Raw genomic sequence first — 25,222 nt, 5'->3', positions numbered from 1 at the left:
AATCCACTGGTCATAACAAACACCCTCTTCTAACAACACAAGAGAAGACTCTATACATGGACATCACCAGATGGTCAACACCGAAATCAGGTTGATCATATTCTTTGCAGCCGAAGTTGGAGAAGCTCTATACAGCCAGCAAAAACAAGACCAGGAGCTGACTGTGGCTCAGACCATGAACTCCTTATTGCCAAATTCAGACTTAAATTGAAGAAAGTAGGGAAAACCACTAGACCATAAGGGTATGACCTAAATCAAATCCCTTATGATTATACAGTGGAAGTGAGAAATAGATTTAAGGGCCTAGATCTGATAGATAGAGTGCCTGATGAACTATGGAATGAGGTTCATGACATTGTACAGGAGACAGGAATCAAGACCATCCCCATGGAAAAGAAATGCAAAAAAGCAAAATGGCTGTCTGGGGAGGCCTTACAAATAGCTGTGAAAAGAAGAGAAGAGAAAAGCAAAGGAGAAAAGGAAAGATATAAGCATCTGAATGCAGAGTTCCAAAGAATAGCAAGAAGAGATAAGAAAGCCTTCTTCAGTGATCAATGCAAAGAAATAGAGGAAAACAACAGAATGGGAAAGACTAGAGATCTCTTCAAGAAAATCAGAGATACCAAAGGAACATTTCATGCAAAGATGAGCTTGATAAAGGACAGCAATGGTATCGACCTAACAGAAGCAGAAGATATTAAGAAGAGATGGCAAGAATACACAGAAGAACTGTACAAAAAAAGATCTTCACGACCAAGATAATCACAATGGTGTGATCACTGACCTAGAGCCAGACATACTGGAATGTGAAGTCAAGTGGGCCTTAGAAAGCATCACTACAAACAAAGCTGGTGGACGTGATGGAATTCCAGTTGAGCTATTTCAAATCCTGAAAGATGATGCTGTGAAAGTGCTGCACTCAATATGCCAGCCAATTTGGAAAACTCAGCAGTGGCCACAGGACTGGAAAAGGTCAGTTTTCATTCCAATCCCAAAGAAGGGCAATGCCAAAGAATGCTCAAACTACTGCACAATTGCACTCATCTCACACGCTAGTAAAGTAATGTGCAAAATTCTCCAAGCCAGGCTTCTGCAATATGTGAACCGTGAACTTCCTGATGTTCAAGCTGGTTTTAGAAAAGGCAGAGGAACCAGAGATTAAATTGCCAACATCCGCTGGATCATTGAAAAATCAAGAGAGTTCCAGAAAAACATCTATTTCTGCTTTATTGACTATGCCAAAACCTTTGACTGTGTGGATCACAATAAACTGTGGAAAATTCTGAAAGAAATGGGAAGACCAGACCACCTGATCTGCCTCTTGAGAAACCTGTATGCAGGTCAGGAAGCAACAGTTAGAAGTGGACATGGAACAACAGACTGGTTCCAAATAGGAAAAGGAGTTCGTCAAGGCTGTATATTGTTACCCTATTTATTTAACTTATATGCAGAGTACATCATGAGAAACGCTGGACTAGAAGAAACACAAACTGGAATCAAGATTTCTGGGAGAAATATCAATCACCTCAGATATGCAGATGACACCACCCTGATGGCAGAAAGTGAAGAGGAACTCAAAAGCCTCTTGATGAAAGTGAAATTGGAGAGTGAAAAAGTTGGCTTAAAGCTCAACATTCAGAAAACGAAGATCATGGCATCCGGTTCCATCACTTCATGGGAAATAGATGGGGAAACAGTGGAAACAGTGTCAGACTTTATTTTTCTGGGCTCCAAAATCACTACAGATGGTGACTGCAGCCATGAAATTAAAAGACGCTTACTCCTTGGAAGGAAAGTTATGACCAACCTAGATAGCATGTTCAAAAACAGAGACATTACTTTGCCAACAAAGGTTCGTCTAGTCAAGGGTATGGTTTTTCCTGTGGTCATGTATGGATGTGAGAGTTGGACTGTGAAGAAGGCTGAGCGCCAAAGAATTGATGCTTTTGAATTGCGGTGTTGGAGAAGATTCTTGAGAGTCCCTTGGACTGCAAGGAGATCCAACCAGTCCATTGTGAAGGAGATCAGCCCTGGGATTTCTTTGGAAGGAATGATGCTGAAGCTGAAACTCCAGTACTTTGCCATCTCATGCGAAGAGTTGACTCATTGGAAAAGACTCTGATTCTGGGAGGGATTGGGGGCAGGAGGAGAAGGGGACGACAGAGGATGAGATGGCTGGATGGCATCACTGACTCGATGGACGTGAGTCTGAGTGAACTCCGGGAGTTGGTGATGGACAGGGAGGCCTGGTGTGCTGCAATTCATGGGGTCGCAAAGAGTCGGACACGACTGAGCCACTGATCTGATTTGATGTCAAATAGTACAGAATTATCAAACTATAGAAAGAGTATTCAGATGCTAAATAGTTAAACAAAGAACACAATATGTTAGTTTCCTATTGCTGCTGTAACAAATTATCATGTAAAACAACGCAAATTCATTGTCCTGCAATTTAATTTGTGAAGGCTAAAACTTCAAAAATGAGTTGTTACTGGTTAAAAGAGTGTTACTGGTCAAGAGTCAGTATGGTTATGTTCCTTCTGGAGCGAAGACTGTATTTCTTTCCCTTCTCCAATTTCTAGAGGCCATCTGATTGCTTGTTTAGTGGCTGCATATTTTCTTCAATCTCTGCTTTCTCTCCCATGTATGAGAACTAAGGCTTCCCAGGTGGCTCAGTGGTAAAGAATCCACCTGCTAATGCAGGGGACACAGGAGTCATAGGTTCGATCCCTGGGTGGAAAAGATCCCCTGGAGAAGGAAATGGTACCTCCTCCAGTATTCTTGCCTGGGAAATCCCATGGAAAGGAGCCTGGCAGCTATGGTCCATGTGATTGCAAAGAGTCGTACATGACTGAGCATGCAAGCGCATGAGAACTAAGTAATCCAGGCATGTCTTCCTATCTCAGGATCCTTAACTTAATCATTTTGCCAAGTTCCTTTTACTATATAATGTAATATGTAGTATACAGGTGCCAGGGTTTAGGATGTGGCATTTTGGGGTGGGGGGCATTAATTCATCTACCACAAACCAAAACAAAAACAAACATGATTTTCCCTCCATGAAGCCTCTCTAGATTTCCTCAGACCAGCTAACACATCTTTATAGGCTGAGTATATTTCATATATCGCTGTCTTTGGTGCTTGTACGGTTACCCAGCTTAGATTACTAAACTGTGAATGCCATGAGGGCAAAGGCAAGATTGTTCTGGGTAAGGCTCACTTCACTCACTTCATTCAGCTCTGGGTCTCCAATAAGAATCACAATATCTGACACTTAGTAGATATTTTTAAAAATATAGGCTAAAAAAATAAAATAAAAATATAGGCTAATTGACAAACTACTAACCACAGATAGAACTAAAATTAAAGTGTTTGTAAATTAAGACTTTTTCTTTTTTCCTGGTAGAAATGTATTTAACTATATTTGGTTTCTAAAGATTTCTGTATCATGGTAAAAAGAGATCAGTGAATTAGTCTGCTCCCAAACTAATCATTTTCAAGACAGACAAATGTTAACATTAAATCATATATCCCCCTTCTTTGGATATTAGCTGAAGATTTATTCCTATCTACTTTTATGCTATAGCCACCAAAAATATCTTGTGAAATGATTTAACTTCTCATCTTTGGAAAATAGAAAAATAGTCTATAAACTACTATATGTTATAAGAAAACCAAGACCTATGACCCTGGAAAAGAATATGAGTTTTTCTAATAACTATATTTATTTATAAAATTGTGTTTTAAAAAGAATTGGGTCATGATATTAAACAAAAGTCTTAATTTATGACAGATTTCAAATTGTGCTTTTAGGTTTTTTTCCAAACTGCAGGAAAATTTCTTATTTGTATATTACTGAAAAAAAGAAAAATAAACATGACATCCTCACAGATTGTTCTAGGTAAGACTCACTTCATTCAGAGTTAATAATATTGCTATTATAATGATCTCAATATTTATTGATAAATATCTCTATGACTTACAATTTTCTGTGACAAAAATGATAGTCTTTCAATAAAGTATTTATTAGGTCTGTAGTGTGTTGCATAGACTGCAGAATAATTGAAAGGAATGGCATATATTTGATCAATACCATGAAAAATAGAGGAAGTATGAATAATTTACTGCTAACTAACAATGATTTCTGTGCATGTAACTTAGCAGCAGCATCAGTAGAAAATAACAGGCATTAACAGTTACAGAGCTAGGTACCTACTGTCATATTTCAATAACTAGATTAGATTGTGCAGTTTAGGTTTGCCTTACCATTTCACTTCTTTGCCAGCTTGGAAGAACAGCCATAAAATGAAAGCAGACTGTTTCCATTAGATGTTTCTGGTAGCAAATAACAGAGTGAGTCACAACATAATACAAATGGAGATTCTAACACTCAGCCCCTTCTTGTCAGTTGGTGCAAATAGTCTATAGATTACAATTGGTCAATAGGCCAGCTAGCAAGCATTGTATATCTTCAAATGTAAATTTATAACAATGTCAATAGATGTTAGTGATTGTAACTGAAGAGAAAATGCAATATAATTATTTTTACTATAATGGATTAAATTTAGGAATCACTAAACAAAGTGAGACAAAAAATTTGCAAAAGTTGTTTTATTTTGCACATGTCAGTAGGGAATGGAAGACTACTGTCCTAGGTTCTATGTCTGGGTCTTTGAAATAAGCTGATTACAGGCAGGTTAAAAAGAGAAAAAGGTATACATGTTATTAAATTTTAATATAACTTGCCCAGAGGTATCAAGCCAGAAAAAACTGAATACTCAGAAAAGAGGTAAGAATTGAAAGCTTATACATACTGTTGATCCTTTCTATCTGTGGGCTTCCTATTCTCTATTGGTTGAACCCATGGATCTGAGCACAGGGATGCAAACCAATGCTTAAAGAGAGGAGACTGTACATTTTACATAAGGAACTTGAGCATTTGTGGAATGTGGTATCTGCAGTGGTCCGAGGACCAATCTCCCACAGATACTGAAACTGAGCAGTGGTCTGTGGGGCCTTCCTGGGTACATGAGCTCCTCCATGTCCCCTGTTTCTTGTTGTAAAAGAAAACAGCTTTAGTCTCCTAGGTTTTACCTGAGTTTCAAAGAGGAGGCTCAAGCATTTAATGATTATAACAATAGAATCACAGGACTCCTAGTTCCTCCTGAACAGATATAGATAACAATCTGATGCATACCTTTGAGTTGCTTGGCAAAAACTGAGAACACCCATCCAGGAAAAGGATGGTGACTGTGTGCTGGCCACAAGTTGGGGACTTTAGACTGGTTGGACCAGAGGTTGATGACTGAGATTCCAAAAACATCACTCTGTTACTTCACCATCAACAACCAGAAGAAGGTCCATGAGCTGACCACTCATCCTAAGACCCTCTCCCCTCATACTGTCTTTAAAAAACCTTGCCTGGAAGCCATTAAATTCAGCTATTTTAGAGACCCACCTCAAAACAGGGGACACATACAGACTGAAAGTGAAGGGCTGGAAAAAGATTTTCCATGCAAATAGAGACCAAAAGAAAGCAGGAGTAGCAATACTCATATCAGATAAAGTAGACTTTAAAACAAAGGCTGTGAAAACAGACAAAGAAGGACACTACATAATGATCAAAGGATCAATCCAAGAAGAAATATAAGAATTATAAATATATATGCACCCAACCCAGGAGCACCGCAATATGTAAGACAAATGCTAACAAATATGAAAGGGGAAATTAACAATAACACAATAATAGTGGGAGACTTTAATACCCAACTCACACCTATGGATAGATCAACTAAACAGAAAATTAACAAGGAAACACAAACTTTAAATAATACAATACACCAGTTAGACCTAATTGATATCTATAGGACATTTCACCCCAAAACAATGAATTTCACCTTTTTCTCAAGCGCACATGGAACCTTCTCCAGGATAGATCACATCCTGGACCATAAATCTAGCCTTGGTAAATTCAAAAAAAATTGAAATAATTCCAAGCATCTTTTCTGACCACAATGCAGTAAGATTAGATATCAATTACAGGAGAAAAACTATTAAAAAGTCCAACATATGGAGGCGGAACAACACACTGCTGAATAACCAGCAAATCACAGAAGAAATCAGAAAAGAAATCAAAATATGTATAGAAACAAATGAAAATGAAAACACAACAGCCCAAAACCTGTGAGACACTGTAAAAGCAGTCCTAAGGGGAAAGTTCATAGCAATACAGGCATACCTCAAGAAACAAGAAAAAAGTCAAATAAATAACCTAACTCTACATCTAAAGCAACTAGAAAAGGAAGAAATGAAGAACCCCAGGGTGAGTAGAAGGAAAGAAATCTTAAAAATTAGGGCAGAAATAAATGCAAAAGAAACAAAAGAGACCATAGCAAAAATCAACAAAGCCAAAAGCTTGTTCTTTGAAAGGATAAATAAAATTGACAAACCATTAGCCAGACTCATCAAGAGACACAGGGAGAAAAATCAAATCAACAAAATTAGAAATGAAAATGGAGAGATCACAACAGACAACACAGAAATACAAAGGATGATAAGAGACTACTATCAGTAACTATATGCCCAAAAAATGGAAAACGTGGGAGAAATGGACAAATTCTTAGAAAAGTACAATTTTCCAAAACTGGAGCAGGAAGAAATAGAAAATCTTAACAGACCCATCACAAGCACGGAAATTGAAACTGTAATCAGAAATCTTCCAGCAAACAAAAGCCCAGGTCCAGATGGCTTCACAGCTGAATTCTACCAAAAAATTAGAGAAGAGCTAACACCTATCTTACTCAAACTCTTCCAAAAAATTACAGAGGAAGGTAAACTTCCAAACTCATTCTATGAGGCCACCATCACCCTAATACCAAAACCTGACAAAGATGCCACAAAAAAGAGAAAACTACAGGCCAATATCACTGATGAACATAGATGCAAAAATCCTTAACAAAATTCTAGCAAACAGAATCCAACAACACACTAAAAAGATCATACACCATGACCAACTGGGCTTTATCCCAGGGATGCAAGGATTCTTCAATATCCACAAATCAATCAATGTTATACTCCACATTAACAAATTGAAAAATAAAAACCATATGATTATCTCAATAGATGCAGAGAAAGCCTTTGACAAAATTCAACATCCATTTATGATAAAAACTCTCCAGAAAGCAGGAATAGAAGGAACATACCTCAACATAATAAAAGCTATATATGACAAACCCACAGCAAACATTATCCTCATGGTGAAAAATTGAAAACATTTCCCCTAAAGTCAGGAACAAGACAAGGGTGCCCACTTTCACCATTACCATTCAACATAGTTTTCGAAGTTTTGGCCACAACAATCAGAACAGAAGAAGAAATAAAAGGATTCCAAATTGGAAAAGAGGAAGTAAAACTCTCACTATTTGCAGATGACATGATCCTCTACATGGAAAACCCTAAAGACTCCACCAGAAAATTACTAGAACCAATCAATGATTACAGTAAAGTTGCAGGATATAAAATCAATACACAGAAATCCCTTGCATTCCTATACACTAATAATGAGAAAACAGAAAGAGAAATTAAGGATACAATTCCATTCACCATTGCAACGAAAAGAATAAAATACTTAGGAATATATCTACCTAAAGAAACTGAAGGCCTATATGTAGAAAACTATAAAACACTGGTGAAAGAAATCAAAGAGGACACTAATAGATGGAGAAATATACCATGTTCATGGATTGGAAGAATCAATATAGTGAAAATGAGTATACTACCCAAAGCAATTTATAGATTCAATGCAATCCCTATCAAGCTACCAACAATATTCTTCACAGAGCTAGAACAAATAACTTCACAATTTGTATGGAAATACAAAAAACCTCGAATAGCCAAAGCAATCTTGAGAAGAAGAATGGAACTGGAGGAATCAACCTACCTGACTTTAGGCTCTACTACAAAGCCACAGTCATCAAGACTGTATGGTACTGGCACAAAGACAGAAATATAGATCAATGGAACAAAGTAGAAAGCCCAGAGATAAATCCATGCACATATGGACACCTTATCTTTGACAAAGGAGGCAAGAATATACAATGGATTAAAGACAATCTCTTTAACAAGTGGTGCTGGGAAAACTGGTCAACCACTTGTAAAAGAATGAAACTAGAACACTTTCTAACACCATACACAAAAATAAACTCAAAATGGATTAAAGATCTAAATGTAAGACCAGAAACTATAAAACTCCTAGAGGAGAACATATGCAAAAGGCTCTCCGACATACATCACAGCAGGATCCTCTATGACCCACCCCCCAGAATATTGGAAATAAAAGCGAAAATAAACAAATGGGACCTAATTAAACTTAAAAGCTTCTGCACAACAAAGGAAACTATAAGCAAGGTGAAAAGACAGCCTTCAGAATGGGAGAAAATAATAGCAAATGAAGCAACTGACAAACAACTAATCTCAAAAATATACAAGCAACTCCTACAGCTCAACTCCAGAAAAATAAACGACCCAATCAAAAAATGGGCCAAAGAACTAAAGAGACATTTCTCCAAAGAAGACATACAGATGGCTAACAAACACATGAAAAGATGCTCAACATCACTCATTATCAGAGAAATGCAAATCAAAACCACAACAAGGTACCATTCACGCCAGTCAGAATGGCTGCAATCCAAAAGTCTACAAGCAATAAATGCTGGAGAAGGTGTGGAGAAAAGGGAACCCTCTTACACTGTTGGTGGGAATGCAAACTAGTACAGCCACTATGGAGAACAGTGTGGAGATTCCTTAAAAAACTGGACATAGAACTTCCTTCTTACCCAGCAATCCCACTACTGGGCATACACACCGAGGACAACCAGAACTGAAAGAGACACGTGTACCCCAATGTTCATCGCAGCACTGTTTTTAATAACCAGGACATGGAGGCAACTTATATGTCCATCAGCAGATGAATGGATAAGAAAGCTGTGGAACATATACACAATAGAGTATTACTCAGCCATTAAAAAGAATACATTTGAATCAGTTCTAATGAGGTGGATGAAACTGGAGCCTATTATACAGAGTGAAGTAAGCCAGAACGAAAAACACCAGTACAGTATACTAACGCATATATATGGAATTTAGAAAGATGGTAACAATAACCCTGTATGCTGCTGCTATTGCTGCTAAGTCGCTTCAGTCATCTCCGACTCTGTGTGACCCCATAGATGGCAGCCCACAAGGCTCCCCTGTCCTTGGGATTCTCCAGGCAAGAACACTGGAGTGGGTTGCCATTTCCTTCTCCAGTGCATGAAAGTGAAAAGTGAAAGTGAAGTCGCTCAGTCGTGTCCCACTCTAGCAACCCCATGGACTGCAGCCCACCAGGCTCCTTCGTCCATGAGATTTTCCAGGCAAAAGTACTGGAGTGGGGTGCCATTGCCTTCTCCATAACCCTGTATACAAGACAGCAAAAGAGACACTGATGTATAGAACAGTCTTTTGGACTCTGTGGGAGAGGGAGAGGGTGGGATGATTTGGGAGAATGGCATTGAATCATGTATAATATATATGAAACGAGTCGCCAGTCCAGGTTTGATGCACGATACTGGATGCTTGGGGCTTGTGCAATGGGACAACCCAGAAGGATGGTACATGGAGGGAGGAGGGAGGAAGGTTCAGGATGGGGAACACATGTATACCTGTGGCGGATTTATGTTGATATATGGCAAAACCAATACAATATTATAAAGTTAAAAAATTAAATTAAATTTAAAAAAAAGTTCAGCTATTTTGAGCATAAACTGTTCATTCTCCTTGCTTGGCTCTGCAATAAAGATTCTCTGCTCTAAATTCCAATGTTTTGGCTTGTTTGGCCTTACTGTTCATTGGGCCCGGGGACTTGGGTTTAACAATACCAAGGAACTGTCTGTTATCCTAATAGAGGAAGGTGAAGGGAGATAAAGGTAAGTTAGGAGAGAGTAAAGATTTTTAGGAAAGATGAATGAATCCTTAGAAGAATAATGGGAGGTATAACAGTTTTGTTTTTGTGTTTGTGTGTGTGTGTGTATGTGTGTGTGTGTGTGCGTGTTTACCATTTTTTCCATTTCCTTCTCATTTTCTTGGATAAGAATTGTCGGAGGACTTTGCAATTTCCTTGGTTCTGTCTCATCGCAACAAAAATTTGAAGCATCACAGCCCTCGGACAGACCAATGTTATAGCTCTGTGTTACAGCTCAGTTTTATTTTGAAAGTAAAGGAAAATATATCCTCGAGGAGAGAGGGAATGCCAACCCAAAAGACACAAAAAGAGAGGCCTCTAGCCCAATTTTGGCTTCTCTTTTTATATGTTTTTTTCTCCTCCCCCTGGCCCTGCCCTTTGTCAATTGGGCTAGCCAAGAGTGCTGTTTGTTTTACCTGAGGTCCTCACTCTGGTCCTTGGACCTTCCTTTGTTCTTTTTTTGTGGGCTTTTCCCTTCCTTGACTTTTAGCCACTGCCATTCTGGACTCCTTTTTCCTATTCTAACTACCTAACAGAATCAACCTACCCTGGTTGATGAAACTCCTGGTGAGAGTGTTTATGCAGTTGAGTTCATTTGGGATGATGTTTTTAGGCAGACAAAAGGTGTTCAGAGAAAGCCACTCCCTGTATTTCCTATTTTTGAAGTACCTTCAACTCAGAATAATAAATATACCAAAGATCCATATTCTGGGGTACTGAATGCCTTCATTTATCAGTATTTTATTAAATTAGCCCTTAAATTCAAAGTGTTAATAAGTCAAGAAAAAAATTTGGCTATATAGATTAGAAATAGGATTCTTCTATACATGAAATGGTATATGTTTTTGAAATTTCCAAATTTGGAAGTTCATGTTTTTTTTTTGGGGGGGCGGGGGGATGAACCATGCAGAGAATATGGGATCTTATTTTCCCAACAAGGGATGAAACCCTTGTAACCCGCAGTTGAAGCACAGATTTTTAACCTTGGACTGCCAGGGAAGTCCTACAAGGAGCCCATTATTAATTTACCTTTGCAAGGACACTTACTTGATAAAGAGAACAGTAGCCTTCTCAAGAGTGCCCAACTGTACTCACATTAAGTTAACCTAAAAAGGGTCAAACTTTATCAAAAGAATTATCAGTAGTTAACAACCCTTAGAAGGGCTTCCCTGGTGGCTCAGATGATAAAGAATCTGCCTGCAGTGCAGGAGGCCAGGCTTTGATCCCTGGGTCAGGAAGATCTTTAGAGAGCAGAAAATTATTTTAGAGAAATACAGCAAAATAATGGATTTTCTTTTATCTTCAAAGAAGATGGGAAGAAAAAATTTACCTGAATGTGGATGTCTAGAGATCTTAAATGTCTGTGTGTGTGTCTAAATCCATTGTACATATCATTATTTGGCAAAAACAAACTTACTTCCCATTAGTTTGGGGGTGAATTTGTGACTAATAGTCATGATACATAGGGATTCGTACTTCACAAACTGCTTTCACAGTCATTATTTTAATTAAGTCTCACAAGCTTCCTATGAAATAGATATTATTATTTCACTCTTACAATAGAGAATCTGATGCTCAAAGATCTTATGGTATCTGGCCAAAAGATGAATCTTCTAACACCATTTTCTTTGTTCTATTCATGAAACCTCAGCAAGTCTTACTTGTATTGAACATATGCTCTAAATATTTAGAGCTCTAATATGAAATGATGCTCTAAATATGAAAGACTTGGGATTTCTATTAGATGTTTATCACATTTTATTAATAAATATGTGCAAAACAAAAGAACATGCTTTAATCTGAAACAGATGTCAAACGGTGGGTTAAAAATTTTTAAGACTGGTATCAAATATTATAAATGCAACAGAAATAAAACTTTCATTAGAAAAGATATTCCTAACTGAAAATTTAAACAATTTAGCATGATTTTTAGGAAATACAGTTTTGAGTTCCTAATTAATAAAGAAAACTAAGGTAGCACTATGAATTAGCTACACAAAAGCCATTCATTACCCCAATTTCCCCTTTTCTTCCTCTAATAATCAGGCTGGAACAGTAGCTCATTTTCGCTGATTGCCTGAGAGGACCAGAAGTTGCTGAGTAGGAATTCTGGCAAAGTTTTGAAAGGAATAGATTAAGTCCATCTCCTTGCCTTTAGCCTTTTGTTTTCCCCCTTCTTCCACCTGGAATGTGATGTAATATCTAGGAGAACAGGATCATCTTAAGGCCAGTGGCAAAAGACATGTGTATAGAATGACAATTAGGAAAAAGGAAGGATTTGTCATTGAATAACAACCCCAGGCTCCTTATTCAGTGGAATATAAAAAGCTCATAGTTGTTGAGCCCGACTTTATTTGCAGCCAAACAGAATTTTAACAAATACAGAATGTATGCCTAAAAATTGGGGTGCTAAACAAACAAAAATGAAAATATTAATTTTGCCAAGTATAAAAGCAGTAGGACAATGAGAGACAATGTCCTGACAGTTTCTGGGAAGGAGAGTATTGATTCTTGCTATATGAAGAAAAACATTCCCTGCTATAGATGACTTGCTGACTCAGGTTTCAACTTTAACGAAAATAATAAGAAAATTCAGAAACTTGACCAGTGCCAATTTCAGCAAACTCCCACCAGATGGAGTGGATCTTCCAGATTTGGTCCACCAAATTTGCAAATCAAAGAGAGATGTTCTTTATAGCTGCAAATTGTATTGACTAATATTACCATAATTTGGAATCTTGTAAGTGTTGAAAGGACAAATTCAAGTTCAGGATGGGGAAATCAGAAAAACAGAGGAGTCTGTGTATTTGAAAACGTTAAATGTTGCAGGGGGTAAGTATCAGCCTTACAGGAAATACAAGTGAACCTCTTTAGTATTTCTCAAGCCTCTTAAAACAGAGTGCCATTCAAAGGTTTGGAAGTAGCTAAAAAACTTCACTAAAGTCCCCATTTTTAAATTTCATCAAAGATATTGCATCAAATTAAGGGTCAGGAAGATGGATGGAGTAGAAAGTCAAACACCCAAGAATCAAAATGTTTGAAGTTTAGGATTAAATATAGATGAGATCTGTAATTACTTTCTCCTGATATGACCAAATACAAATTAACTGAGCACTTACTAATTTTAAAGAGAATTAAATTGCCATTTATTTTCTGAATATAACCTCAAGAGCAAGTGAATGCCCAAAGTTAAGATAAATTCCAGGCCCCTAAATTCAGACCAACAGAAGAGAACTTGAGAAAGTTTCACAGCCCTTCGTAAGGGTATCATCTCCCATGTCCACCTCAGGTATCACCAAGGAGAATGAGAGATAAAGCAGGTCTTCCCAAGAACAGAAGTAAAGATAGACTGAGGATTTTTCTCCATCATAAGAGAAAGTTATCCCTTTTCCTAAAGAGCAGGATTAGATAACAGTAATGGATAAATTGTTTTTCACTTATCATTCTCCCTTTCTCCAAATGATAATTTTATTTCAGCTATCTCACAGTTCTCTTTCACTGTAAACTGAATACATCAAAACAAATAACTTGTCATTTAAATCTACATGCTATCTGGTCACATCTATATCTTTTAGAAAAACTGCATGTGACCCTGATATCCTAAACTTGAAACTGGATGCATTAACAAATCATACTTTTAGATTATGTCTCTCATGGAGAAGGTGAGTACCTTAACTTTGAACATAGAAATAAGATATTGAGTCACTAAGATTGTGACAGACAAGGCAGGTTAGTTCTCCAAAAGCATTTATAATCCATGTTTGTTTTGCCTTTCCCTGCTACAGAAGATATAGCTGCAATCCATATTGACTCAGATGCCCCTAATTTGTAATCTTGTAAGTATTGAAAGGACAAATTCAGGTTCAGCATGGGGAATTCAGGAAAACAGAGGGTTTCCTTACTATCCTACCTTGAGAAAAAGGGTGGTTATGAGATCCCATTCTGGACAATGAGATGTTTGTTGAAGCTAAAGAGGGACTTAATTGGAGAGGTTCTTTTTGTTTTGTTTTGTTTGTTTGTTTGTTTTAAGAGACAGATCTAAAAGGCTTCTTTACTTCTTGATTCCAGCCTGTTCCCACTCCTTCCCCCTACCCCTACCTAGAACATGCATTTGAAGTATACAAGTGCAGCAACCATTTTCTGACCAGAAGGATAAAAAGGTCATGAAATAAACTTTGATGGAAGAGGAATATTGAATAACTTGGATCTATGATAATATACTTAAAAGATTATTCTACTCCAGGACTTCCTTTTCCAGAATTATTGCTTTATGAGATAAGTAAACCCTAGAAGTACATTGATTAACTATTATTAATAGCAAATTCTCTTCAAAATTTAGTAGCTTATCACTCTTGTATCCATGGTAAGCCTAAATAAAAGATAGGATGACTTGGCAGTGTCTCTGCCTCACATGTTTTTCATTCTTTTCTGGGACTAGCAGAAAAGCTCAAACAAATTTTTATGGTGATGGCAGAAGCACAAGAAAGCAAATGATAATCCAAAATGTTTCTTAAAGTCTAGACTTAAATGTCTAGACCTGTTTCTAGAAATTGTCTAGGCATGTTTCTTCTATTGGCTAAAGCAAGCCACATGGCTGAACTCTAGTCAAAAGATGGGAAATGTGTAATAGGGAAGAAACTTTGTATTCTGCTACTAGTTAATCGCTAAAAGGAAGTTGCTTAAAAGTTTAAATTATACAAAGTGGCCCATCTCTGGGAACTCTGCCTTCCATATGATAATCATAAAGCTAAAATACCTTTATTTAGCTCACAGGAACTTTCCGCTCCCCCACCCCACCATTGCCTTTTCAATAAGAACAATCACAAGCTGGATCCTGGAACAAGTATTAGGATGGTCAGTCATATGAGAAGGATATAGATGAAGCAGTCATGGTCAAACAGGAGATGTACAAAGAGCAATAGAACAGTCATCTTGAGAGGCCTAACCATACATATATTTCTAGTGATTGTGAGTTCTTTTCTGGTCTGCCTATTTAAACAATAGTTACAAAAACAGTAACATATATTTACATTCATAGAAAATGAATATTGTGCTGATAACCAAACTTACTAACATATAAGTAACATATTCCTGTTTGGAGTTAAATGGTTTACCAACTACTTTTTAAGCCTTAATTACAAAAAAGTTAATTTTTAAAACTAAAATAATATAAATAAATAAGATGGGGTTTTAAAATAAAACAAAATTCTTAGTAAGATTTTTTTCAAAATTTGCTATTGCAAGTGAAGACTGTATACGTGTAATACTAAGCACATAGCCCCTGTATTAAGGAACAGATGATAAGAATAGCATTCATCCAGAAAATAGAATAGTTGCACATGTACAGTCTGTCTTTCAGACAATCATTACCCTATTGAGTACCCAGACTTCCTAAAAACACGATAAATAATAGTTCATAGAGCAAAGAGTCAGCTGGGTCCTATTTCATCAGAGAAAATCCAGTCAGGTAGCTGTTTAACAGATAGCCATCCAGGCTCTTTTACTAAATTAAATCCAGCTGGATTAGTCTAGAGATGGATGCTATCTCAGGGTCAGTCATCAACACCAAGGCCTTTGCATGTTCTGGGGTCTACTTAGATTGAACTCAGGTGTGTCACTATCACACATTCTCACGACTACAGGAAAACACCCTGTTAGGGCTGAGCCAGAGGGGCCTCTGCCTTGTGTCTTGTGTTTTAGAAGGTCCTCTCCTCTCCCCTGGGCTTCCTTGGTGGTTCAGACGGTAAAGAGGGAGACCTGGGTTCGATCTCTGGTTTGGGAAGATCCCCTGGAAGAGGGCATGCCAACCCACTCCAGTATTCTTGCCTGGAGAATCCCCATGAACAGAGCAGCCTAGTGGGCTAAGTCCATGGGGTCAAAAGAGTCAGATACCACTGAGCGACTAAGCACAGCACAGCACAGCTTCTCTGTTTCCCACACTTCCTCTTTCTCCTCTCCTCTCTTGAGCAACACACACACTTAAAATTTTAATTAAAAAACACACAAACCAGTCTATCATTTGGAATGCAATATGTAGCAGTAGCAGACAAGTAGTTCAAAATTACTGTTCTCCTAAACTCCTCTTTAACATATACACAAATACCTATAAAGTAGGTAAACAACGAGAACCTATTATATAGCACAGGGAAATATATTCAATATTTTGTAATAAAGTATAATGGAAAAAATTCTGAATCACTTTGCTGTACATTTGAAACTAACATAGCATTGTAAATTAACAATTCTTCAATACTGAGCGACTGAACTGACTGAGGACTGTAACCTGGAAGAAAGCCTCTCAGCTAACTCTGAAGAATCACTGTGGAGAAACATGGTTTTCAGCACAGTTTTAAATCTAGTCAGAACAAATAAAGAAGAAGAATAAACAGAGAAGAGCAGAGATTCAAAAACTATCAATGAACACTGAATCAATGTGAACAAAAGATCCATTCAGAATGTCAATTAGGCCAAGATTTTTAACATAAAAAGTATAAAACATTTCTTCGTATTCTGTTAACTTATATATGGAAAGCAACTACTTGTTGTTCAGTCAATCAATCATGTCCAACTCTTTGAGAACCCTTGGACTGCAGCACGCCAGGCTTCTCTGTCCATCACTACCTCCTGGAGCTTGTTCAAACTCATGTCCGTTGAGTCGATGACACCATCCAACCATCCTGTCCTCTGTTGTCCCCTTCTCCTCCTGCCTTCAACCTTTCCCAGCATCAGGGTCTTTTACAATGAGTCAGCTCTTCACATCAGGTGGCCAAAGTATTGGAGCTTCAACTTCGGCTTCAACATGATTTCTTCCAATGAATATTTAAGATTGATTTCCTCTAGGATTGACTGGTTTGATCTCCTTGGAGTCCAAGGAACTCTCAAGAATCTTCTCCAACACTACAGTTCAAAAGCATCAATTCTTTGGTGCTCAGCTTCCTTTATAGTCCAACTCTCACATCCATACATGACTACTGGAAAAACCATAGCTTTGACTAGATGGACCTTTGTCAGCAAAGTAATGTTTCTGCTTTTTAATATGCTGTCTAGGTTTGTCATAACTTTTCTTCCAAGGAGGAAGTGTCTTTTAATTTCACGGCTATGTCACCATATGCAGTGATTTTGGAGCCCAAGAAAATAAAGTCTGACACTGTTTCCATTGTTTCTCTATTTATTTACTGTGAGGTGATGAGACCAGATGCCATGATCTTAGTTTTTTGAATGTTGAGTTTTAAGCTAGCTTTTTCACTCTCCTACTATTTGAGTTTTGTTTGGTAGTGAAATAGTTTTTTTTTTTTTTAAACATACATTTATCAGAAAAGACAAATGAAATGTTCTTACTTTCTGCAGCTATGTATCTGACAGGGTCTCTTTCAACACTTTAACCAAAACATCATATGACAACAGAATGAACACAGAAGTAAGATAAGAAATATCATCTTTCTTAGTAGGTATAAAAATCTAGTTCTTTACATAGACATTAATAAGATTTTTTAAAATTTAAATAGTAACATTCGTATCTGTTTTTGTTTTGGGAAATACATATAATTCTCAAAAATATGTTAAACACAGCAAGTTAAAAAGAGTTTCAAATAGAACATAAAACTGAGAGAGGAAATGTCAAAGTAGTAATAAGTTAAGTTTCTCAAAAGAGGTATTGAGATTTCCACTCAAAATGATCTTGAGTTCACACTTTTCATCACATGGATTATCAAAAAAGCAAGAGAGTTCCAGAAAAACATCTATTTCTGCTTTATTGACTATGCCAAAGCCTTTGACTATGTGGATCCCAATAAACTGTGGAAAACTCTGAAAGAGATGGGAATACCAGACCACCTGACCTGCCTCTTGAGAAATCTGTATGCAGGTCAGGAAGCAACAGTTAGAACTGGACATGGAACAACAGACTGGTTCCAAATAGGAAAAGGAGTACGTCAAGGCTGTATATTATCACCCTGCTTATTTAACTTATATGCAGAGTACATCATGAGAAATGCTGGGCTGGAGGAAGCACGAGCTGGAGTCAAGGTTGCCGGGAGAAATATCAATAACCTCAGATATGCAGATGACACCACCCTTATGGCAGAAAGTGAAGAAGAACTAAAGAGCCTGTTGATAAAAGTGAAAGAGAAGAGTGAAAAAATTGGCTTAAAGCTCAACATTCAGAAAACTGAGATCATGGCATCCAGTCCAGTCACTTCATGGCAAAGAGATGGGGAAACAATGGAAACAGTGGCTGACTTTATTTTTCTGGGCTCCAAAATAACTGCAGATGGTGATTGTAGCCATGAAATTAAAAGACACTTACTCCTTAGAAGGAAAGTTATGACCAACCTAGACAGCATATTAAAAAGCCAGAGACATTTTTTGCCAACAAAGGTCTGTCTAGTCAAGGCTATGGTTTTTCCAGTGGTCATGTATGGATGTGAGAGTTGGACTGTGAAGAAAGCTGAGTGCCAAAGAATTGATGCTTTTGAACTGTGGTGTTGGAGAAGACTCTTGAGAGTCCCTTGGACTGCAAGGAGATCCAACCAGTCCATCCTAAAGGAGATCAGTCCTAGGTGTTCATTGGAAGGACTGATGTTGAAGCTGAAACTCCAATACTTTGGCCACCTGATGTGAAAACTGACTCATTGGAAAATATCCTGATGTTGGGAAAGATTGAGGGCAGGAGGAGAAGGGGACGACAGAGGATTAGATGGTTGGATGGCATCACCGACTCAATGGACGTGGGTTTGGGTAGACTCCGGGAGTTGGTGATGGACAGGGAGGCCTGGTGTGCTGTGGTTCATGGGGTCACAAAGAGTCTGACACAGCTGAGTGACTGAACTGAATTGAACTGATTTATCACAAATGATAGCAATAGAACATTTTGGAAATAAAATTAATGATGTGCAGTAATTTTCAAAACAAAATGATAAATAAATCATTATAGGTTAGAAATTATAAATTAAGCATAAAGTCTCAGATCTTTTTGGCATTAAATTCAGAATCAGATCGATGCTGCCAGTTCTCTTGGCCCTTCCAGAGTAACTGGAACACAAACACTTCCTACAGATGATTTGGAGAAGAGCCAGGCTTACAATATAAAATCAGTGTCTGGAATAAACTCTCTTCATTCATAGAATGGAGAATGGAGAAGGCAATGGCATCCCACTCCAGTATTCCCGCCTGGAGAATCCCAGGGATGGGGGAGCCTGGTGGGCTGCCGTCTATGGGGTTGCACAGAGTCAGACACGACTGAAGAGACTTAGCAGCAGCAGCATTCATGGAAAGATGCTGAGCCTAACTGTAATTATTCCCTGTGATATGACCCATGGACTTGGTTGGCATAGAGACAACCACCCAATAAGCACTTATGCCAGCTTAATAGCTAACTCCATGAGCCGATATGATGTAGGTCCAGTGTCACCATGGGATAGATGTTAAGAATCTTGTATATGACCTGCCTCTTGACTGAGTTGGAGAATGGGAAGATAAAGAAAAAAACAATGAAAGGACAAGACAGAAAACAAACAGAATAAAAAAAAAAAAAAAATAGGTCTCGGTGAGCCAGCACATGAACACTATAAAATCCTTAAAAAACAAAACAACAGTAGAAATTAGAGCCTACAAAATTTAATAATTATACAATGTGAAAATAATATCTTTGAAATAGTTTTAAGATACATACTTTAAAATAATTAAAGAGAAAAGTAGAAGGAATGACAAGTAAATGTAAAACAACCTCCAGCATTTACTGTTCGTAGTCATTATGAGAAAATTGAGGCAGAAATTAGTCAAAGATAGATGATTATAGGAGAGACACAGCTAGAAATATAGCACATAAACTAATTTTGTAATCAAGTTTACGGAATTAATATAGGGAATGTCCTCTAGACTTGTCCAGTAGAAGTTTCTATGGTGGTAGAAAGATTCTGTATCTGCATTGTCCAATATGGTAGCCACGTTCTAGTTATTGAGTAATTCAAACATAACTACTAAAATTGGGGAATTAAACTTTGCTTTATTTTTAATTATAATTAATTTAAATGTGTTTACATAAGCATACATGGCTAGTACCTGCCTTATAAGACAACAAAGTAAGATAGAACATAGTCAAAGAAAAAAAAAAGATAAAATAGAAGTTTGAAATGTGGCCCTCAAGAATTTGTTCAGAGAGTCACATAAAGAGATAAATACAAATATATTAAAGCACAAATAATAAAGAATGAAGGTAGATTGAGACTCTAAAATACATATCTAAATGAATTTCCAGTGGTAGATAATAGAGGGAACATTGAAGCATCACTGTGTGAAGAGATAATGGTGACAAATTACAGAGAAATAAAGAGATAAGATTTCAGATCGAAAACATGTGCTGTGATTAAGAAAATAAAAATAAAGACATGTCTAAATATAATACAGTGAAACTGCAGAAGAACAATGGTAAAGAAAAAAAAAAAAACTAAAAACTACAAAAGGGAAAAAGTATCTACAACTGAATGACAGCTAGATACACAGAAAACTTTTCATCTGAAACAGTATTGGCCAGAAAAAGAGTAAGATTTTCAGAATGAACTAATAATCTATAATTCAGGGGTAGATAAACTTTTGTTTGTGAGGCAAACTAATTACTTTTTAAAGAAATAATTCAAATAAGAGTATTTATTTTACAGATTTCATAGATCTTTCACAAAGGACGCATTAAAAGAAGCATTTCAACATGAAGAATGTTTACTCATGAATGGGATGCAAGAAAAGAAGGAACAAAAAATGTGCAAATACAGAGTGATAAATCTGACTATTACAACTCTTAGGTTACAAATAACAGACTGGTAACAGAGCAAACTCTTTCATTAATTAAAAGGAAATTTTCTGTGTCATAAATATGTGTCTGCTGCTGCTGCTAAGTGGAAAATTCTGAAGAAGGTAAACTGAGCAGATTAATCCAGTGGCCCTCAAAAAATCCAATCAAAGATCCAATTTCCTCTTGTTTATCAATTATATCACCCACAGCTTCATTCTACAAGTGACTCCTTTGTAAGGATGACTTTCGATATATCTGTTTTATTTTTTGGCTATAATGAATGCATTATTGAATTTCTATGATTGGCAGATGATAAAATTAAAATTGTACACGTAAGAAGGAAGATAGGTAGAATACTTCAGTGGGTATTTTTCAAATGCAACATTTTTTGTCTTGTTTTGATTTTCTATGAGAAGGATACAGATTCTGAATTGATTTAGCATGTTACGAAAGTATAAAGCTTGATATATGTGTTAAAAATTTAAGAATACACATTGAAGACTAAAATAAAATGTATAGTTTGCAGCTAAGGGATAAACAGGAAATAAAGCAAATGTTTAAATTATCAGAATTTTAAAAAGCTAAAGTCTTTGTAACACTTCTTGTAATCAAACATGACACAATTGACAGAATTGGAGGGAGAGACTGAACAAACTATGTTCATGCTGGGGAATTTTTCACCCAGCTATCTCAGAAAATTATGGATCAGGAAAATCCCCAAATTAAGTGAAGGCATGGAAGATTTAAATTACACAGATAATCATCTTGATCAAATAGCTTTAAATATAATACTTTGCTACATAAAAATATAGATTCTTTTCCAACACACATGAATACTGTGCAACAATTGATCACATAAAAATTATCAATATGAAAGGATATATGATATATATATATATATGTATATATATCACATTCTCAAGTGAAATGCTGCTTAATTTAGAAAGCCCTTGGAACTAATTGTTAGTTAGAACTCAGGAAAAGGGAAGAAATGAGTAAAATGCTATTCATTAGAGAGTCTGTGTTCCAATAGTTTGGTTTTAGGACTAGATCATAGGCAGAAATGGCTAGGAATATCATCTCATGGAGTAGATGGTTGAAGTTGTATAGGAATAGAGTGTGATCAAATTAAAATATTTCAATTTTATTCTATAACTCTCTCATCTTTAAAATTCATTAAATTTCTATTGAATGCAACAAACATTTAAGAGTGGTACTTTAGAAAATACAGTGGAATTGGACATATTCTCTTTAGGAGTGATCTAGATGAAACTATGGAGAAGACAATGGCACCCCACTCCAGTACTCTTGCCTGGAGAATCCCAGGGACGGGGGAGCCTGGTAGGCTGCCGTCCATGGGGTCGCACAGAGTTGGACATGACTGAAGCGCCTTAGCAGCAGCAGCAGATAAAACCAAGCACACTTTAGCAGTAACATCAAAGGAAAGAAGAGATGAACCAAGGTGAGCCCAGATGGAGCAACCTGATAGACAACCATGACACTTTGGTTTCAGAAATAGAGAGAGGCATGACAGACTTTCAACAGCTGTGGGGATGAATGCTTATGCAGTTAATTCTTAGAATAATAAATGAAAGAGTAACCCCTTTATGGGGACTTTCAGGTTAACTTCCATAAAATACCTTATTTGACTGAAGACTATGGCTTAGTAAACTCAAGGGAAGCCTATTTTTCCGTAACAACACATATTCCAGTCCGACATGCCTAAAATAAATTTGCCACTATATCTTTACTACACAGAAAAGGATCTACTTTGGAGAACAAGTAAGCCAGAGACATTGTGTTTCCATTAGGAAAGCAATGTAGATATCTTATTAAAAAGAAAATCTATCATTTCAAAAGGATGAATTAATACTCTAAAAAGAAATCCCACTGGCTAAAGTATTTAAAATAAGTCTAAGAAAATTTTTAAACTCTAGTTCCATAGAATTTTAATTTGATTGTAAAGAACACACACGTTTTGCACTATAAACCCTTCTTTCATACAATTTTATTCTCGTAGGCATGTAAGAGTAAATAACAGTGTCTCAGGAAGTCTTTTAAACTTAAGGAAAAAAAAATGTCAATTTTCATCAACCCAGGTGACCTGAAATTGCTAACATGTTGAATGTTCAAGGATAACTGTTGATATATTGATATGTTGATATATTCATCAATTAATTGAGACTTCATTTTTTAAGACTTTGAAGTTTATTGGCAAAACAGAGATCAACACTAAATCACTCTTGCTTTAGAATTTGATATGAGTGCCTTAAAATGAACTTTATCTATATAAACACTTGCTGTTTGGGGAGTTGTAGAACTAATAGAACATGAACTTACTACCTGGATCTTAGTAGCAGACTTATTATTACTTCCCTTCCCAATCTGAAAAAAAATACACTAAGCAAGCATCTGCTGCTGCTGCTGCTAAGTTGCTTCAGTCGTGTCCGACTCTGTATGACCCCATAGACGGCAGCCCACCAGGCTCCCTCGTCCCTGGGATTCTCCAGGCAAGAACGCTGGAGTGGGTTGCCATTTCCTTCTCCAATGCATGAAAGCGAAAAGTGAAAGTGAAGTCGCTCAGTCAGGTCCGACTCTTAGCGACCCCATGGACTGCAGCCTACCAGGCTCCTCCGTCCATGGGATTTTCCATTGCCTTCTCCAAGCAAGCATCTAAGCAGTTTCAAATTCTTAATGGAAGAGTTTACAATATCCTGCTGCTGCTGCTGAGTCACTTCAGTTGTGTCCAACTCTGTGCGACCCCATAGACGGCAGCCCACCAGGCAACACTGGAGTGGGTTGCCATTTCCTTCTCCAGTGCATGAAAGTGAAAAGTGAAAGTGAAGTCTCTCAGTCGTGTCTGACCCTTAGCAACCCCATGGACTGCAGCCTACCAGGCTCCTCCCTCCATGGGATTTTCCAAGCAAGAGTACTGGAGTGGGGTGCCATTACAATATCCAGGCAAAACTTAATCTATCTATCTGTCTAATATGCTAGCCATTATAAAAGGTTATGATATCTGAACTGAAAGTTCCAGTTTAACACACGAATATTTCACAGCTTCCCTGCACTTTATTGCATGTATCAACTAATTTCATTCTAAGCCAAAAACAGAGACAGCCCTCTCACAAGCTACTTGATAGGAGCATATGGAAGAATCAGTCTACTTCATCATTGTTAGAGATAAACAATTCAGAGAGTATTTTCTACTAAATGCATTATCTTTGATTCATAGAGTATCTTCACATCTGAAATTGCTTTAATGATAAAAATACTTGTTTCCATTTAAAATGTATTATTTTTTTCTTATTTATTGGCTTTAAACAAGTCATACCAGGCAAAAAATATGGGACTTCCCTGGTGGTATAGATTGGACTCCACCTGCCAATGCAGAGGACACAGGTTTGATCCCTGATCCAAGATGATTCCACGTGCCATAGAGCAACTAAGCCCATGTGCCACAACTACTGAGCCTGTGCTCTAGGGCCTTCAAGCCACAATTACTGAAGCCCTGGAGCCCTACCACCTACACACTGCAATTACTGAGCCCTTGTGCTGCAACTACTGAAGCCCATGTGCCTGGAGCCTGTGTTCCGCAACAAGAGAAGCCACTGCAGTGAGAAGCCCAGGCATCGCAATGAAGAGTAACCCATGCTCACCACAACTAGAGAAAGCCCACACATTGTGACAAAGACACAGCACAGTCAAAAATTAAATAAGCAAATAAACAAGAAGACCCCAGATAACCAAAGCAATCTTGAGAAAGAAGAATGGAGCTGGAGTAATCAACTGCTAGAAAGTTGATCCCTCAGGAAGGGTTGTCTTTTCATCTGATTTATAGCTTCCTTTGCTGTGGTACACATATAGAGTGGAATATTACTCAGCCATAAAAAGGAATGAATTTAAGTCAGTTCTAATAAGGTAGATGAAGCTAGAGCCTGTTATACAGAGTGAAGTAAGTCAGAAAGAGAAAAATGAATATTATATATTAATGCATATATATGGAATCTAGAAAAATGGTACTAACGAACCTATTTGCAGTGCAAGGATACAGATGCAGATGTAAAGAACAGAATTTGGACACAGTAGGGAGAGGAGAGGCTGGGACAAATTGAGAGGGTAGCACTGAAGCATTTACATTACCATATGTAAAATAGATAGCTAATAGGAAGTTTCTGTATAACACAAGGAGCTCAACACAGTACTCTGTGACAACCTAGATGGGTGGGATGGGGTGGGGGGTGTGTGGGAGAAGTTCAAGAGGGAGGCAACATATGTATATTTATGAGTCATACTACTGTATGGCAGAAGCCAATACAAGATTGTAATGTAATTATCTTCTAGTAAAAAATAAATTTTAAAAAATCAGAAAAAATAGTTTAAAAATATATGATGCTACAGACCACATCATAAACCCATCATAAGCCCTCATAAACTCC

Source organism: Bos indicus x Bos taurus, chromosome 4 (genome assembly GCF_003369695.1).
Source record: "Bos indicus x Bos taurus breed Angus x Brahman F1 hybrid chromosome 4, Bos_hybrid_MaternalHap_v2.0, whole genome shotgun sequence".
Taxonomy (NCBI): Eukaryota; Metazoa; Chordata; class Mammalia; order Artiodactyla; family Bovidae; genus Bos; species Bos indicus x Bos taurus.
The sequence above is the reverse complement of the archived record's forward strand: the minus strand, read 5'-3'. Positions refer to the sequence as shown.